Source organism: Trachypithecus francoisi, unplaced genomic scaffold (assembly GCF_009764315.1).
Source record: "Trachypithecus francoisi isolate TF-2019V2 unplaced genomic scaffold, Tfra_2.0 Lachesis_group3, whole genome shotgun sequence".
Lineage (NCBI taxonomy): Eukaryota > Metazoa > Chordata > Mammalia > Primates > Cercopithecidae > Trachypithecus > Trachypithecus francoisi.
This window is the reverse complement of record NW_022681468.1, coordinates 58228935-58247099: the sequence shown is the minus strand read 5'-3', so window position 1 is coordinate 58247099 and position 18165 is coordinate 58228935.

Below are 18165 nucleotides of genomic sequence, written 5' to 3'. Positions count from 1 at the left end.
AGTTACGGCAGTATATTTTGTAAAAATTAAATTCTGAATTCAGAAAGCTCAGGAACAAAATAGAATTGGATGGTAAACAGTGTAACAATGATGACTTCCAAACAGTTAATAGGGTTGTACTTTCCAACACCCATTTATTGATGTATCCCCAGCTGTTTTCTTGGTAGGTGGTAGTGTCAACAGACTCAGTCAGGGATAGACCAAACCTGTTCTTCCCTGGTCTGGATGACTTGTGGGTCATTGGTCTTCAAGATTCTAATTTTGTGACAATGGCTTATTGTACTGGCTAGGTTATCTGTTGAATTCACTCATGCTTAGAAATTTCTAAGTGTTTTTTACATTTCAGATTTAAAAACAACATGCCAGAAAAAGATTTGTGTAAGACAAGTGAAATGGGAGCACAGCTAAAAATATATAATTTTAAGGGAGATTATATATTTTAGTTTGTGTGTGCCTACATCTATACATGTGTAGATACACATAATTATATATTATAATATATAATGTAAGTAATTTATACACACATATCACTTAAATCTATTTTAATATATATTCTTTATATTACTAAATATATACTGAATATTTGTATTTGATTTAGGACAGGTTTCTGAGAAAACAGATTCAGAGATGTGTGTGCAGAAATGGTTCTGGTAAGTACCTTATAGATCAACACATGTGAGAGAGTGAAAGAAGTAAGACTGATCAAGGGGAGCATTGAACTACAAAAGGTCTCAGTAGCCTTGCAGAACTTTCTGAGCTATGATAGCCCCTCAAAGCTGCCCTGCCCTGAGGCAAAGGTGCTAAGCCTTTATACACTCACCCCCTCCCCTATCAACAGGTCATTCAATTTGTGTTACTCCTCACTAGGAGACATAACCTTAGGAGGGCCTGCTCTGTTTGGCTTATTTCTAGAGAGGGCAGTTCTAGCTGATAGCAATCATCTGCTAATGCTCTCAGCAGTGGGAGGAATGAGTGCTTCAGTCCTGAGGAAGGGATCTGACTGGTGCATTGCAGCATCCAGGCAGATGTACTTGCTAGGTGTGATCAATCTATCTGGCAAAAGCTACTCCAAGACTCTGGTTAGTCTCTTTCTGGGAAAACTTTCAAAAGGAACTATAGTAGGACTATATCCATCATCTCCTTCTACTATTGCCATTCCATATTCCTCTCACCCTGGGCTAGTACATTTTTTGGTGTAGGTAGCTTACCTTATTGCATTACTAGAATTTTGTCAAATTTGAGCCCTTGATCATCATATCCTTCTCAAAGCAAGGTTGATGTAATTGTCTGTTTATGACCAAAATTGAACAAGAGAATACCAAGAAATGACTCATTGCATTAACTGGGTATCAAACATATTGTTCCCTGCCTCACTATGTAACAACAGTCCTACCAACACAGCCTCATATAGGCTGGTCACTCCCACCAGGATAGTGACTCCTCTTATCTGCTGCTTCCTGACACAGAAGCCTAAAGTAGCTGAGCTAATGCCATGGCTTAAAGATTAAGGGGACTCTTGCTATGTCACTTAATAGAAGGTTTTTCCCTTTCTGGGAACTGGGACCTCTAAACTGGCAGAGTCCAGAGTTGCGGGAAGGAAAGCATTCCCCCAGTGGGTCATTGGATGTGATGATAGTGACGTCACTTCTTGGTTCTTGGACCCGTGTATTCTATAAGGAGAAAAAGCAGCATATAATAATGGTCACTGATTTAGAATTTAACTGCATCCTGAAGGGTAGCACCCACCCCTTACTGGATATTTTCTCTGTAAAATTCAATTGCCCTCTCTACAAGGCCATTCCATCTCTATTAAGTTGGCATTTTTAGTTGATGTAGTATGTGATATGACCAGATAATCCATGGCAATGTGCCCACTCCGGAATCTTGATATCCAGGTCAATTTGGATCCTGTGTATGACATCTCTCAAAGTATCTCAGGAGTCCATTTTCCCTAGTGTATGATTATTCGAGTAAATGGATGTAGGTTTTTTATAGAAAGAACTGAGAGAATAATTTTTTTTTTTTTTTTTTTGAGGCGGAGTCTCGCTCTGTCGCCCGGACTGGAGTGCAGTGGCCGGATCTCAGCTCACTGCAAGCTCCGCCTCCTGGGTTTAGGCCATTCTCCTGCCTCAGCCTCCCGAGTAGCTGGGACTACAGGCGCCCGCCACCTCGCCCGGCTAGTTTTTGTATTTTTAGTAGAGACGGGGTTTCACCGTGTTAGCCAGGATGGTCTCGATCTCCTGACCTCGTGATCCGCCCGTCTCGGCCTCCCAAAGTGCTGGGATTACAGGCTTGAGCCACCGCGCCCGGCCGAGAATAATTACCATATACATTTGCTATGGTGTTTCAGGGTTCTGTCTGGTGATTCAGTTGAAGTCTTCAGTCAACAAGCTCAAAGTCTGAAAATTGCCTCATGTACAGAAATTGGACAAGGATGGTGGCTTTTTATTAGGCAGCCATATGCAGACTCTTATTCACCTATTTTTAATTTATTTAAACTGCGTAGATTGTGCAATAGTTTGTTGGCTGTCCACGTATTTTCCCCTAGAAACGTTGTGTTCTGTTAACCATCTCCACGCTCTCTGTGATTCTGGAGTCTTAGATATAGTTGAACAAGCCATTCATTAAGATAAGTGCACCTGGCTGGGCACAGTGGATCATGCCTATAATCCCAGAACTTTGGGAGGCCCAGGTTGGGTGGATCATTTGAGGTCAGGGGTTCGAGACAAGCCTGGCCAACATGGTGAAACCCATATCTACCAAATACACAAAAATTAGCCAGGCATGGTGGCAGGCACTTGTAGTCCCAGCTAGTCGTGAGGCTGAGGTGGAGAACTGCTTGAACCCGGGAGGTAGAGGTTGCAGTGGGCCAAGATCGCACCACTGCATTCCAACCAGAGTGAGACTCTGCCTCAAAAACAAAAACAAAAAAACAAAAAATAAGTGTGCCTACTTTTCTTGTGACAACTAAAAACTACCTTCTAGCCTCTGTTATTTTGAAAATCTGTCATCTCCACTGTTATGAGAGAGGCCAATTCTATAATAGCATCTACTGCTATCAACATTTGCCTATAGAGAACAGTCCAGTCACCACTGAGCTTCATCTCTAAAGTTTCTTCTCTTTAGATCCATCTCTAAAGTTTCTTAATGATGCTTGTGTCTCAGTCATCAGCACATTCTTACTCCAAGCCTTTACAAAGAAAAAGTGAGCTGATGATATTTCTGGAACTTATATGACATATTCACTTTAGCATTGCCACTTCTCTGAGTCATTTAGTCCTTTTTTCACTGTCTGCACAGCTGTTTGGGCATTTATACTTTATTTAGTGAGGACTATTGTTTTCCCCAAGTTTCCAAGAGCCATCCTAGCAGTGTATGACACTATTTCCTGCTGTCTTTGTCTAAGTGTTAAATCTTGTATCATGGTGGAATGTTTCCATACCAATAATCTGTGTCACTATCCTCACTTGATCCTATTTTCCATCCTCAATGTTATTCAGTCTCTTATTCTCCATACTATCTCATCCAGCAGCCTCAGGATCTAGCTCCATACATACTTCCCTAACTCCCGGCTGGGGTCTACAACTAATTTAAAGCATAATATTTTTCCTCTCTTAGAAGCCCAACAATTCCAGAGTCAAGTAATGTTATCTATTGGCCCTATATGGATCTGGTGGCCAGAATGGAGGTGGAAATAAGATCTTATGGGTCTTATTTCCCAAGAAGGGTGTAAGTTACCTCCAAGGGAAGAAGTTTCTGTGTTATCTTCAAGTAAGATGGAAATGACTGCCTCTAATTGGAAGGAATAGGCAAGTTCCGTAGGTCCAGATGGTTTAGGAAAAGTTGAAGCTTCAAGGTTATGGAGTCCATAAACCCAGTTGTAACCACCCCCCCGTAAGATTCCCCTTGTTCCCAACCAGCGTTCAGACTCTGGCATAGCTGACAATGCAGGCCTCTTGAAATTCTGCTACACTTTTAAATAAGCCCTAAGCCTTATTATCTGCTGCTATGACCTTTGACTGCAGAAGATAAGAATCTCTTTGTATTTTTCTAAAGAGGTCTTATGCTCACATATCATGGTCAAGTGATGATTAATTACACTTAGCCTTTCATTTTTTTCCCTCCACTGCATAACAGGAACCAAGCAGAACCTAATTGATTCCATTGTCCTTATAATTATTACTTTCCTCTGAATTCCTCAGAAGCCTGAAATAATTGAACTCACAGGGCATTACCTTTCATCAGTACCTATCCTTATCATAGGTGAAGATTTTAACAACTTCCCACTATAGCAATCAAGAGCTATCAGTGGTTGGCCGGGCGTGGTGGCTTATGCCTGTAATTCCAGCACTTTGGAAGGCCAAGGCAGGCAGATCATCTGAGGTAGGGAATTAAAAGACCAGCCTGGCCAACATGGTGAATTAGTCTCTTCTAGAAATATAAAAATTAGCCGGACATGGTGGCACATGCCTGTAATCCCAGCTATTCAGAAGGCTGAGGCACAAGAATCACTTGAACCTGGGAGGTAGAGGTTGTAGTGAGCCGAGATCATGCCACTTTACTCCAGCCTGGGTGACAGAGCAAGACTCTGTCTCAAAAAAAAAAAAAAAAAAAAAAGAGCTATCAATGGCTACCCTCCAACAGCAATGGGGCCCTCACTACAGCCAGCTAGTTGGCTGGTGAGTGATCCATCCCTAAAGTTCCATTTTAAAGTTATCTTCCTCAGATCACCTAGAACGGGTTCTTTGGAAATCTTATTATTTGATGAAGACATGCATTTTGGAAGATGTTGGAGAGTGCCCTCAGAATCAACTCATGTGGTAGTGTTTTAAAAAAAGAAGGATTAGGCAGTGGAATGAGTTCAACTGTGATGCATTACTTCCAAATAGGTCAGATGGAGCTGTTGAGTTGAGAAGGCCTTTCAGAGTCACCCTGCAGAGTTTTCCTACAAAAGATATTGATGCTTCACTGCATTAGCACTTCCCATAGTGAGGTGGCTTTTGCCAGCTGAGGACAATTCCATTAGAAGGACTGACTTCAGAGCCAACATCTTCCAATGCTTCCAGGAAGAAAAAGCACCTGCTACATACTTTTATCATAAGAACTTGAAGTTACTATTCATAATTTTCTCTAGCTTTTGAATGTAGTTCAGGTAGCATAAAATCTGTCTCTATATTTATTCAACAGTCAATTTTCATACTCTATGACCCTGATAATATTACATAACCACACTGAACTATTTTCTGTTATTCTTATTTTATTTGTACTTATCTATTCTCTCTAAAATAAATTTAATTTTATAGGCTAAATGTGTTAAATTCAAATATCTAAATATTAAATAATGACAAAATGTAATTTTAAGAGCATATGATTTTTATTATTAAACTGGGGCCAAAATTCTTCATATGTATATAGTAATGTAAATAATTGAATATCTTATTTGATATATGAATATTTATTTTAAATATATTTCGATAACATAATATGGTTTCTTATAAAATATATTTCTATGTGTATAGGACTCATACCTTAGTTATATTTATATTCTTAAAAACCAATATAATGGGCATAAATAATAATAATCTAATAAATTAATATAAAGGAAGATTAATCTGTCATGAATATAGTCAATGTCAGTTTTCAGCAAGGAAACTGATATACATCATAATAATAATCTAAGAAAAATTTGTTTTTTCATTTAAATGCAGTAGCTACCCCTTTATAACTAAACTAATTTTCTTGAAACTTTTTTTGGCTGATTAAATGTGCCAAACACTAGTAGATTAAAGTCAGTTTAAGAAAATTAATGTAATGTATGCTGTTTTCCTTAACTCTAGAAATAACTATCTCCCAATTGCCTCCAAAAGAATTTGTGGTATGAAAAAATTTGACAAAGGTTTTGATGTAATGGTAAGAGAAATGTTCCAAGACAATCTGAACATTTCCACAGTTTTTCTCTGTATACCTGTAAGAATTATCTTCTTAAGATGGCCGAATAGGAACAGCTCCAGGCTACAGCTCCCAGGGTAAGCGACATAGAAGATGGGTGATTTCTGCATTTCCAATTGAGGTATCACGTTCATCTCAGTGGGGCGTGTTGGACAGCGGGTGCAGGACAGTGGGTGCAGCCCACCGAGCGAGAGCCAAGGCAGGGCAAGGCATCGCCTCACCTAGGAAGCACAAGGGGGAAGGGAATTCCCTTTACTAGCCAAGGGAAACCATGACACACAGCACCTGGAAAATCGGGTCACTCCCACCCTAATACTGCACTTTTCCAAGGGTCTTAGCAAATAGCACGCCAGGAGATTATATACTGTGCCTGGCTCAGAGGGTCCCAAGCCCACGAAGCCTCCCTCATTGCCAGCACAGCAGACTGAGATTGAACTGCAAGGCGCCAGTGAGGCTGGGGGAGGGAGACCCGCCATTGAGGCTTGAGTAGGTAAACAAAGTGGCCAGGAAGCTCGAACTGGGTGGAGCCCACTGTAGCTCAAGGAGGCCTGGCTACCTCTGTAGACTCTGCCTCTGGGGACAGGGCATAGCTAAACAAAAGGAAGCAGAAACCTCTGCAGATTTAAATGTCCCTGTCTGAAAGCTCTGAAGAGAGTAGTTCTCCCAGCAAGGAGTTTGAGATTTCAGAATGGACAGACTGCCTCCTCAAGTAGGTCCCTGACCTCCGAGTAGACTAACTGGGAGGCACCCCTCAGCAGACTGACACTTCACACAACCAGGTACCCCTCTGAGGGGAAGATTCCAGAGGAACAACCAGGCAGCAACATTTGCTGTTCAGCAATATTTGCTGTTCTGCAGCCTCCGCTGCTGATACCTAGGCAAACAGGGTCTGCAGTGGATCTCCAGCAAACTACAACACACCTGTAGCTGAGGGTCCTGACAGTTAGAAGGAAAACTAACAAACAGAAAGGACATCCACACCAAAACCCCATCTGTACGTCACCATCACCAAAGACCAAAGGTAGATAAAACCACAAAGATGGGGAAAAAACAGAGCAGAAAAGCTGAAAATCCTAACAATCAGAGTGCCTCTCCCCCTCCAAAGGAATGCAGCTCCTCACCAGCAACGGAACAAAGCTGGATGGAGAATGACTTTGACAAGTTGAGAGAAGAAGGCTTCAGACGATCAACCTTCTCTGAGTTAAAGGAGGAAGTTTGAACCCATCGCAAAGAAGACAAAAACCTTGAAAAAAGATTAGACGAATGGCTAACTAGAATAACCAATGTAGAGAAATCCTTAAATGACCTGATGGAGCTGAAAACCATGGCACGAGAACTACGTGATTAATGAACAAGTTTCAGTGACTGATTTGATCAACTGGAAGAAAGTGTACAGTGATTGAAGATCAAATGAATGAAATGAAGCGAGAAGAGAAGTTTAGAGAAAAAAGAGTAAAAAGAAATGAACAAAGCCTCCAAGAAATATGGGACTATGTGAAGAGACCAAATCTACGTCTGATTGGTGTACCTGAAAATGATGGGGAGAATGGAATCAAGTTGGAAAACACTCTGCAGGATATTATCCAGGAGAACTTCCCAACCTAGCAAGGCAGGCCAACATTCAAATTTAGGAAATACAGACCACGCCACAAAGATAATCCTCAAGAAGAGCAACTCCAAGACACATAATCATCAGATTCAAGAAGTTGAAATGAAGGAAAAAATGTTAAGGTCAGCCAGAGAGAAACGATGAGTTACCCACAAAGGGAAGCCCATCAGACTAACAGTGGATCTCTTGGCAGAAACTCTACAAGCCAGAAGAGAGTGGCGGCCAATATTCAATATTTTAAAGAAAAGAATTTTCAACCCAGAATTTCATATCCAGCCAAAGTAAGTTTCATAAGTGAAGGAGAAATAAAATCGTTTACAGACAAGCAAATGCTGAGAGATTTTGTCACCACCATGCCTGCCCTACAAGAGTTCCTGAAGGAAGCACTAAACATGGAAAGGAACAACCAGTACCAGCCACTGTAAAAACATGCCAAAATGTAAAGACCATTGATGCTAGGAAGAAACTGCATCAACTAATGAGCAAAATAACCAGCTAACATAATAATGACAGGATCAAATTCACACATAAAACTATTAACTGTAAATGTAAATGGACTAAATGCTCCAATTAAAAGACACAGACTGGCAAATTTTATAAACAGTCAAAACCCATCAGTGTGCTGTAGTTAGGAGACCCATTTCATATGCAGAGACACGCATAGGCTCAAAATAAAGGAATGGAGGAAGATCTACCAAGAAAATGGAAAACAATAAAAGGCAGGGGTTGCAATCCTACTTTCTGATAAAACAGACTTTAAACCAACAAGGATCAAAGGAGACAAAGAAGGTCATTACATAATGGCAAAGGGATCAATTCAACAAGAAGAGCTAACTATCCTAAATATATATGCCCCCAATGCAGGAACACCCAGATTCATATAGCAAGTCCTTAGAGACTTACAAAGAGACTTAGACTCCCACACAATAATAATGAGAGACTTTAACACTCCACTGTTAACATTAGACAGAACGAGACAGAAAGTTAACAAGGATATCTAGGAATTGAACTCAGCTCTGCACCAAGCAGACCTAATAGACATCTACAGAACTCTCCACCACAGATCAACAGAATATACATACTTCTCAGCACCACATCATACTTATTCCAAAACTGACCACATAGTTGGAAGTAAAGCACTCCTCAGCAAATGTAAAAGAACAGAAATTATAACAAACTGTCTCTCAGACTACAGTGCAATCAAACTAGAACCAAGGATTCAGAAACTCACTCAAAACCACTCAACTATATGGAAACTGAACAACCTGCTCCTGAATGACTACTGGGTACATAACGAAATGAAGGCAGAAATAAAGATGCTCTTTGAAACCAATGAGAACAAAGATACAACATACCAGAATCTCTGGCACACATTTAAAGCAGTGTGTAGAGGGAAATTTATAGTACTAAATGCCCACAAGAGAAAGCAGGAAGGATCTAAAATTGACACCCTGACATCACAATTGAAGGAACGAGAGAAGCAAGAGCAAACACATTCAAAAGCTAGCAGAAGGCAATAAATAACTAAGATCAGAGCAGAACTGAAGGAGATAGAGACACAAAAAAACCCTTCAAAAAATCAATGAATCCAGGAGCTAGTTTTTTGAAAAGATCAACAAAATTGATAGACTGCTAGCAAGACTAATAAAGAAGAAAAGAGAAAAGAATTAAATAGATGTAATAAAAAAATGAGAAAGGGGATATCACCACTGACCCCACAGAAATACAAACTGCCATCAGAGAATACTGTAAACATCTCTATGCAAATAAACTAGAAAACCGAGAAGAAACAGATAAATTCCTGGAGACATACATACTCCCAAGACTAAACCCAGAAGATGTTGAATCCCTGAAGAGACCAATAACAGGCTCTGAAACTGAGGCAATAATTAATAGCCTACCAACCAAAAAAAGTCCAGGACCAGACGGATTCACAGTCAAATTCTACCAGAGGTACAAGGAGGAGCTGGTGTCATTCCTTCTGAAACTATTCCAATCAATAGAAAAAGAGAGAATCCTCCCTAACTCATTTTATGAGGCCAACATCATCCTGATACAAACACCTGGCAGAGACACAACAAAAAAAGAGAATTTTAGACCAATATCCCTGATGAACATCGACACAAAAATCCTAAATAAAATACTGGCAAACCGAATCCAGCAGCATATCGAAAAGCCTATCCGCCATGATCAAGTGGGCTTCATCCCTGGGATTCGAGACTGGTTCAACATACATAAATTAATAAACGTAATCCATTAATTTACTCACATATTTGTATGATGACTACATCATACTTTTTAAAATTAATTAATTAATTAATTTTTTTATTAGACTTTAAGTTATATTTATTATACTTTATTATACTCTAAGTCTTCCACAATGGTTGAACTAGTTTACAGTCCCACCAACAGTGTAAAAGTGTTCCTATTTCTCCACATCCTCCCAGCACCTGTTGTTTCCTGACTTTTTAATGATAGCCATTCTAGCTGGTGCGCCTGTCGTGGGGTGGGGGAATGGGGGAGGGATAGCATTAGGAGATATACCTAATGTAAATGACCAGTTAATGGGTGTAGCACACTAACATGGTACACGTATACATATGTAACAAACCTGCACATTGTGCACATGTACCCTAGAACTTAAACTATAATAAAAAATTAATTAATTTTAAAAGTATGATGTAAATAGTCATCATACAAATATGTAAGTGAATTAATGAACAAATAAACATTCTATCAAACAGAAAAAAAAAGAATTATCTACTTCCCCAGTTTTACTTTGCAATATTTTTTTTGAGCTTCTATTAATCTCAACATGTAGGTGTTCAGGACATGGTGTACAAATAATCAACTAATGAGTGATATACCTAATATTTATTGAAAACCTATTTGGGGCTACGATGTTTTGGAAGAAACTTTACATATGCCAACTAATTTCATTTTTATAGCAACTTCATCTCTTTTAATGTCCTGGGAAGTCGAGTTTCAGAGAGATGAGGTAATTTGCCAGTATATATGTAACACGATGAGTATTATCAAATATGTCTTAATCTAAAATGTTTATGTTCATTATTTTCATGCACATTTTACATGTCTACAATATGCTAAGCATTATATAAATCACTCAGTTTACAAGTAGCCTACCGTTCATCAGTCAAAAAAGGAAAATATATGAGTAAGAAGAAAAAAAAAAACGCAGTTAAATAAATGATCCTATAGAGATCTAAGCCAAATACAGACAACTATTTCTTTCCGGAAAGAATAGTAAAGGCTTCCTGAAAAAGTGATACCTGAAATAAATCCTAAATTGTGAAGATAGTATGCCAGATAATATATTAAAATAAATCGTAAAATGTCATTTTAAGAGCATATGATTTTTATTATTCAACAGGGGCCAAAATTCTTCACAAGTATACAGTATTGTATACATGTGAAGAGTAGGAATTAGCACATATAAAGTTCTGAGATATCAGAGCCAATATCAGATACCAGCAAAGCTAGAAAAGACTTCTGGGTATTGGGGAATAATAATTTGGTATGATGTTTGAGACACAAAAATGGGCCAAATCATTAGTAGCACCGTCTATACTAAAGAAAATCCATTCCATTATATTACTTTTTTAGCCAGGCTTTCACTTTAGAAAGATCATCCTGGCTCTTTCTGGAGAATAGATTTGGAGGTGGCAAAAAGAGTGGTAAGAAGATCAGTAAGAGGGTGGTGGTAACAACTGAGATGAACAATGATGGGGGCTTTGAAATAAGGGTGACAATGGGCACGGAGAGGAGGCTTAAATGAACTGAACTGGGTGAGTGATTAGAAACCAGGCTGCGCAAAAGGTGAGAGTTAAAGAAGCTCTCTAAGGACCTGGATTTAGCAGTTTGGTAGACAGTGCACTAACTGAAACACGAAATGTAAAGAGAGAACTTTACCTGGCTGTGAGTGAGGTGGGATGGGAGTTGTAAAAGGTAAGAAAAAGTTGCAAAAGGTAAGAAAGTACGGTTCTCCCGAGACCTGTACTATTGCTCAACACTTTAGGTGTCTGGCTCACGCAGCTCCTCCACTTGCAATGTACATGACCTAGAGCCAGAATAAGTCTGGGCTACAGATATGAATTTGGGAGTCATCAGTATGCTGTGGAGGGCAACGGACCACTCGAGGAGCATGCAGAATGGAAAAAGGGAAGGACCCAGTGACAGAGGTCTGGGTAGCACGAAGTACAGGCAAAGAAAAAAAAAAAAGTTGGATGGGAGAGGTTTGTAAAAGACTAAGGAAAAAGTGATAAAGAGGAAGAGAGGTAGAATCAAAACAAATCAATAGTAAATAAAATAGCACTTCCACAGCCATGGAGAGGTTGGAGAGCAGAATAAGTGGTGAAAAGACAACGCAACTGGAAAGTGACTTTAAATTTGGCAAGTAATAGATCACTGGTGACCTTTGCCAGAGTTGTGTCAGTGGAGTGATGGGTCTAGCATTTTCCTGTACTTTATAGAGTGAAAGTCAAGTAAAAACATGGAGAGATGAATGGGTATAATCCTTTCAAGAAACTTGGCTCTAACAAAAAATAAATAAATAAACAAATAAATAAATAAAAATAAAAATAAAAATAAAGGAGTTAGGGGGCTAGAGGACATGTGATCAAGAGAGTCTTGTTTTGTTTTGTTTTTCGTTAAGCAGAGAGTTTGTTTTTCCTTAAGCTGAGTGCATTTAAATTCCTAGGATAAAATAAAACATAAGGAGCTTTAGGAAAATGCCCAATGTTTGAAATAGCTACTTTTGTAGTAAATAATTATTATTTTAGTGGTACAATCTGATGGCAGCAGTGGCCCCATTTGGAGTGGCTGCTGGAAAGGCGATGACTGCTGTGCAGGAGATGCAGCTAGGGCTGTGCACTCCGTGGAAACTGCAGGAGCCAGGAACAAGCAAGAGCCCTGCCCCCTTCCAAGTTGGTAGGGTGGGAGCCCTGTGATCCCAGGTGCAGATGCAGCCCCCAGCCGCAGCAGCAAACCCGGACATCCCTGTGCTCTTGACCCGCGACGCCCCCCGGCCCTTGCATATTTAGAAGTGCCTGCTCCCACTGCCTGGCCTCTCCCGGCTCCCAGCACCTGCTCCAATTTTGGAGCAAATTTGTGGCCTAGCTCGGGCGCTGTCATGACCACGCCTGGTGTGTTCGTCCTAGGGTTGACACTGACACACCAGCCTCCTACTGTCTCACCCACCTCCGGACTTTAGGTGCTGACAAGTACAGTACAGAGGGCCAGATGGGGCTGAGGGCCACTCGGCACTGGACTGCAGGCACCCCCTAGCATGAATAGCCAGGGCGTCATGAAGAGGGCAGAAGGCAGATAGGCACCTGGACAGAAAGGGGCAGGACCCCTGTGAAATCCCACCTTCAAACCATGGACTCTGTAGCATGTGCCCAGGCTGCCAGTTCCCTCTACTAAAGTGAGAACTTATGGTGCTTTTTCCAGGCTTGCCCATGGCTGCCCATGGACCAATCAGCATGCACTTCATCCCCTCTTAAGTCCATTAAATTCCCAGACTCAGCCAGACTGGGATAGACAACGGAATGACCTGCCTAGGGAAAAGAGCTACACACTGTGAGTCTCCTCTCCACTGAGAGCTGTACACTCATCATGACAACCTGCCTGCAGATAGGAGCTACCCGCTCTGAGTCTCCTCTCTGCTGAGGGCCGCACACATGCTTCGATGACCTGCCTGTGAAAGGAGCTACCCACGTCAGGTCTCCTGAGGCCTGTACTATTGCTCAATAAAGCTCCTCTTCGCCTTGCTCACGCCTGTAGTTGTCCTTGTACCTCATGCTTTCTGGATGCGGGAAAAGAACTCGGGACCTTCTGAACGGTAGGACTGAAAGAATTGTAACACAAACAGGAATGAAACATGCATCCCTGCTCACCACATTGCGGGTGATGAGAAGAAGAGAAGACAGAAACAGAGAAGAGCCATGGTCCTTTGGGAAACCCAGATCTGGGAGCTCCCCAAGCCAGAGCCGTGACACACTCTTTGGAGTTCTGCAGTTTCTTGCGTCTCCAAGATTCAGGGCACCACCACGTTCCCCAGTGTCTGCAGTGAAAGCCACTTGCAGTATGCCTGGTCCAGCTGCGGCCTAGCAGGGAGTAAATGCCCATGCCAGTGCTGGTAGCTGCCCACCCCGCTACAGCTGGCGTGCCTGGCTGTACACAGTGGCCAGACCCTGTGGTTGCTCACACAGCCTTCATCGTTCCGTGCCTGGCTTACTCTTGACAGGTATGAGATCCAGGCCAGTAGCGCAAGTTGAGCACAGCCTAACAGGCCGAGTGGGCAAAACAAACCCAATGGACCTGAGCAAAACTTAGGCAAAGGTGCCACCCAAGGGCCTTGCAACACTTTTTATATGAATTTTTTACAACTTGACACTCGACATTAATAAGATATTTCTCTCTCTCTCTCTCTGTCTCTCTCTTTCTTTCTTGAGTCTCGTTCTGTCACCAGGCTGGAGTGCGGTGGCGCCATCTCGGCTCACTGCAACCTCCGCCTCCCAGGTTAAGAGATTCTCGTGCCTCAGCCGCCGGTGTAGCTGGGATTACAGGTGTGCCCCGGGCTAATTTTTGTATTTTTAGTAGAGGCGGGGTTTCACCATGCTGGCCAGGCTGGTCACAAACATCTAACCTCAAGTGATCTGCCCACCTCAGCCTCCCAAAGTGTGGGATTATAGGCATGAGCCATCGCACCTGACCAAGATTTATTTTATCAGTTGTGTGTCCCTATTTTTCAGAAGGTTTTCATTTCAGATTCTAGGCTAGAAAACTTAAAATTATTTTTGACCCTGCCCTATACTTACATCAAGGCATACACGTTCTTAACTTTAAAAACTCCAAAGTTAGTTATTAAATTACGGAAGCATTTGTTTAGTCCACTCTCCACTACCACTCAAGTTTCTCTAGTGACATAAACAAGCTCACTCACTTCCCAACATGCGCTGGCGCAATTAATACATAAGCTTATGATTAATTAATTATTAACTGCAACTGAAGTCACAGGGTGCAGTTACAAGTTAAAAAATCAGTTAATCGCAAAAATAATCACAGCAGAAGCATGTTTTCCACAGGGGTTTATTCCACCATTTGGTCCAATTTTTCTGTCTTTAATCTTTGAATTAAACCAAATTAATCTGAAAACCCAGATGGAAAGACACACCAAAAACTATATTGGATGTCATCTTTTTTTCTCTGGAAAGTTCCAGAAATCTTAAAAACCTATACAGAAGATATGTAAATGTGGTTCCTTAAGGAAAATAACTGCTCAATATACTTGGAAGCACTAAAGCTAGAAAAGTGTATTTTTTTTCACTTTATGAATAAGAATTTATATTACTAATATAACTATAGTATGAATGCACTATATGAGTGATAGCTCATAATAATAGATAATGCTAATTAGATACATATGACTGTCAATGACCACAACCTGATGAAATGGTTACTGTGAAGCTATACAAAAGAGAAATTAAATCATTGTTAGACATTAATAATTAAGAACAAAGCATCAATATCAATGATTTGTAGTTCTGCAGATATCAATTCAAAAGCACTGTTTTCTTTGATAAATCAATGGGAAATTTTGTGCAAATATTGATGACAGGAAACGTTTCATATCTTTCCTACATAGCAATTTTTGAACAATGGGTAATCTTATTTGATCATCCATAACAAAAGACAAAATGAATACTTACAGCCAACTTCCCCAAATTGGAGATTTCTAAGAATGAGGCTATGTATAAAACTTAGATTCATTCATTCTAGTGTGAAATTTTGTTTTTACGCATTTACTCACACAAATTAGAATCCATTGCATCTTCAATAAGTTTTTAAAAATATATGCAGCTACATGTTTTGCATATCTTTGCTAATATTATCCTGATGGTTTTACGTATCATTCTAGAGAAATAGTTTTTGAACCTTGATATCCTGGAAAAACTGTCCCAGGATTTTTCTTTTACCTCTTCCTCACTCATTTTCTATCAAACTCCTGAAAAATGAAAATAACAAAGGATATAAATTTTTACACTATGTGTGTGTGTGTGTGTGTATCTGATATGGTTTGGTTGTGTCCCCACCAAATCTCATCCTGAATCGTAGTTCCCATAATCCCCACATGTGGTGGGAGGGACCCGGTGGGATACAATGGAACCATGGGGACAGTGTCCCCCATGCTATTCTCGTGATAGTAAGTTCTCACAAGATCTCGTGGTTTTATAAGGGCTCCCCACCTCACTCAGCTCTCATTTTTCTCTCTCCTACTGCGCTGTGAAGAAGTGCTTTTAACCATGATTTTAAATTTCTGGAGGCCTCCCTATCCATGCAGAACTGTGAGTCAATTAAACATCTTTTTTCATAAATTATTGTCTCTGCTATTTCTTCACAGCAGTGTGGAACAGGCTAATACAGTATCTATACTCACACACAAACACACACACATACAGTATACATACAGTCATGTGCTGCATAACCGTGTTTCGGTCAACAACAGACTACATATAAAATGGTGGTTCCACAAAGTATAATACCACATTTTTATTGTTGTTTTTCTATGTTTAGATACACAAATATATATCACTGTGTTACAATCGCCTACAGTATTCAGTATAGTAACATGCTGTAGAGGTTTGTGGTCTAGGGGCAATAGGCTATACCATATCACCTAGGTGTGTATTAGGCTATACTATCTCAGTTTGCGTAAGTATGCTCTACAATGTTCATACAATGATGAAATCATTTAAGTGCACATTTCTCAGAACATATCCCTGGTGTGTGTGTGTGTGTGGGTGTGTGTGTGTGTGCACGCGTGCATATAATATATACAGATTTTTGTCTTTTTGTAAAAATTAAATCATATAACACTTTTTTGATATTTATAGAAGCTTTCTTTCTTTCTTTTTCTGTTTTTTTTTGAGACAGAGTCTCACTCTGTCACTCAGGCTGGAGAGCAGTGGCACAATCTCGGCTCACTGCAATCTCCACCTCCTGGGTTCAAGCGATTCTCCTGCCTCAACCTTCCAAGCAGCTGCCCGGCTAATTTTTGCTATTTTCAGTAGAGACACGGTTTCACCATGTTGGCCAGGCCTGTCTCAAACTACTATCCTCAGGTGATCAGCCTGCTTTGGCCTCTCAAATTGCTGGGATTACAGGCGTGAGCCACAATGCCGAGCCAGCAGCTTTATTTCTAATTGCCAAAACTTGGAGGCAACTAAGATGTCCTTCAGTGGGTGAACTGATAAATAAAAGATATTACATACAGACGGTGGAATATTATTCAGTACTGAAAAGAAGTGAGCTCTCAAGCCATGAATACACTTGGAGGAATCTTAAATGCGTATCAGTAAGTGAAAGAAGCCAATCTGTAAAGGCAACACGATATGATTCCAAATATATGACATTCTGGAAAAGGCAAGCAATGGAGACAGTAAAAAGGCCAGTGGCTGCCAAAAGTTTGTAGGGATGGGGGGATAAATAGGCAGAGCACAGAGGATTTTTAGGGCAATGGAACTACTCTGTGTGATACTAAAATGGTGGATATGTGTCATGATACATTGTCCAAACCTATAGAATTTACAACAGTAAGAGTGAAGCCTAATGTAAACTATGGACTAGGGTAATAATGATATGTCAATGCAGTTTCATCAACTGTAATCAGCCACTCTGGTACTGGAAGTAGACAGTGGGAGGGGTTGTGCATGCATGGAGGAGGAAGTACATGGGAATTTTAAAATAACACTTAAAAAAAAAAAACTTACTTTTCTCACACAAACTACTTCATTGAAATTCCTCCAAGGTAGAGCTCTAATCCTCCCCAACCTTTTAAAAATAGTTGTATAATATTCCTGGTCATGAATGTTTTCTAATTTAGTCAATCATCCCCATTAATTGACTCTAAACTCATACCTTCAAACTGGTGGCTTTATTTTGTTAGGAGAAATTCTTGTAAGGAACCTGGTTTGTAACTAGTTGTATTGAATTTTGCCTAATAGCTTTCCAAAAGGAATGTACCCTTCACCACAAGCATATGAGTATTCTTCTTCCTGAATTTCAGCCATAACAGGCTTTTTTGCTCTTCTAAATTTTTGTGCACGCTGATTGTGTGAAGTGATAGCTCATTGTTACTTTATATTTGCACTTCCTTGATGACTGTTGAACTTGATTGGGTTTTCATTTGATGATTTTCTAGACTTTTGCTTCCTTGAACTGTCTACTTAGATCCTTTGTCTATTTTTATCTTGGATTAGTTATCTTTTTCTTTAAAAATTTTAAAAACAAATCTTTGTATATTATGGATAATCTTTTGGTTATTATTTTTCTATTAATTCTGTTCAGCAAGTCTCATTTCATAGACATATAACTTAATTTTTATATAGTAAAATATGACTGTCTTTTCTTGCATAGCTTTGAATGGCAAAGTATAATAAAGTATGACTAGTTTTCCTCTAGATTGCAGATAAAGTCTTTACTCCATCCAGAACCGAATTTTGAATGTTGTGTCACTTCGAGGTCTAATTTTATTTTCTTTTGATGGAGACATAGTAGCCACACCACCACTGAATACTCATTCTACC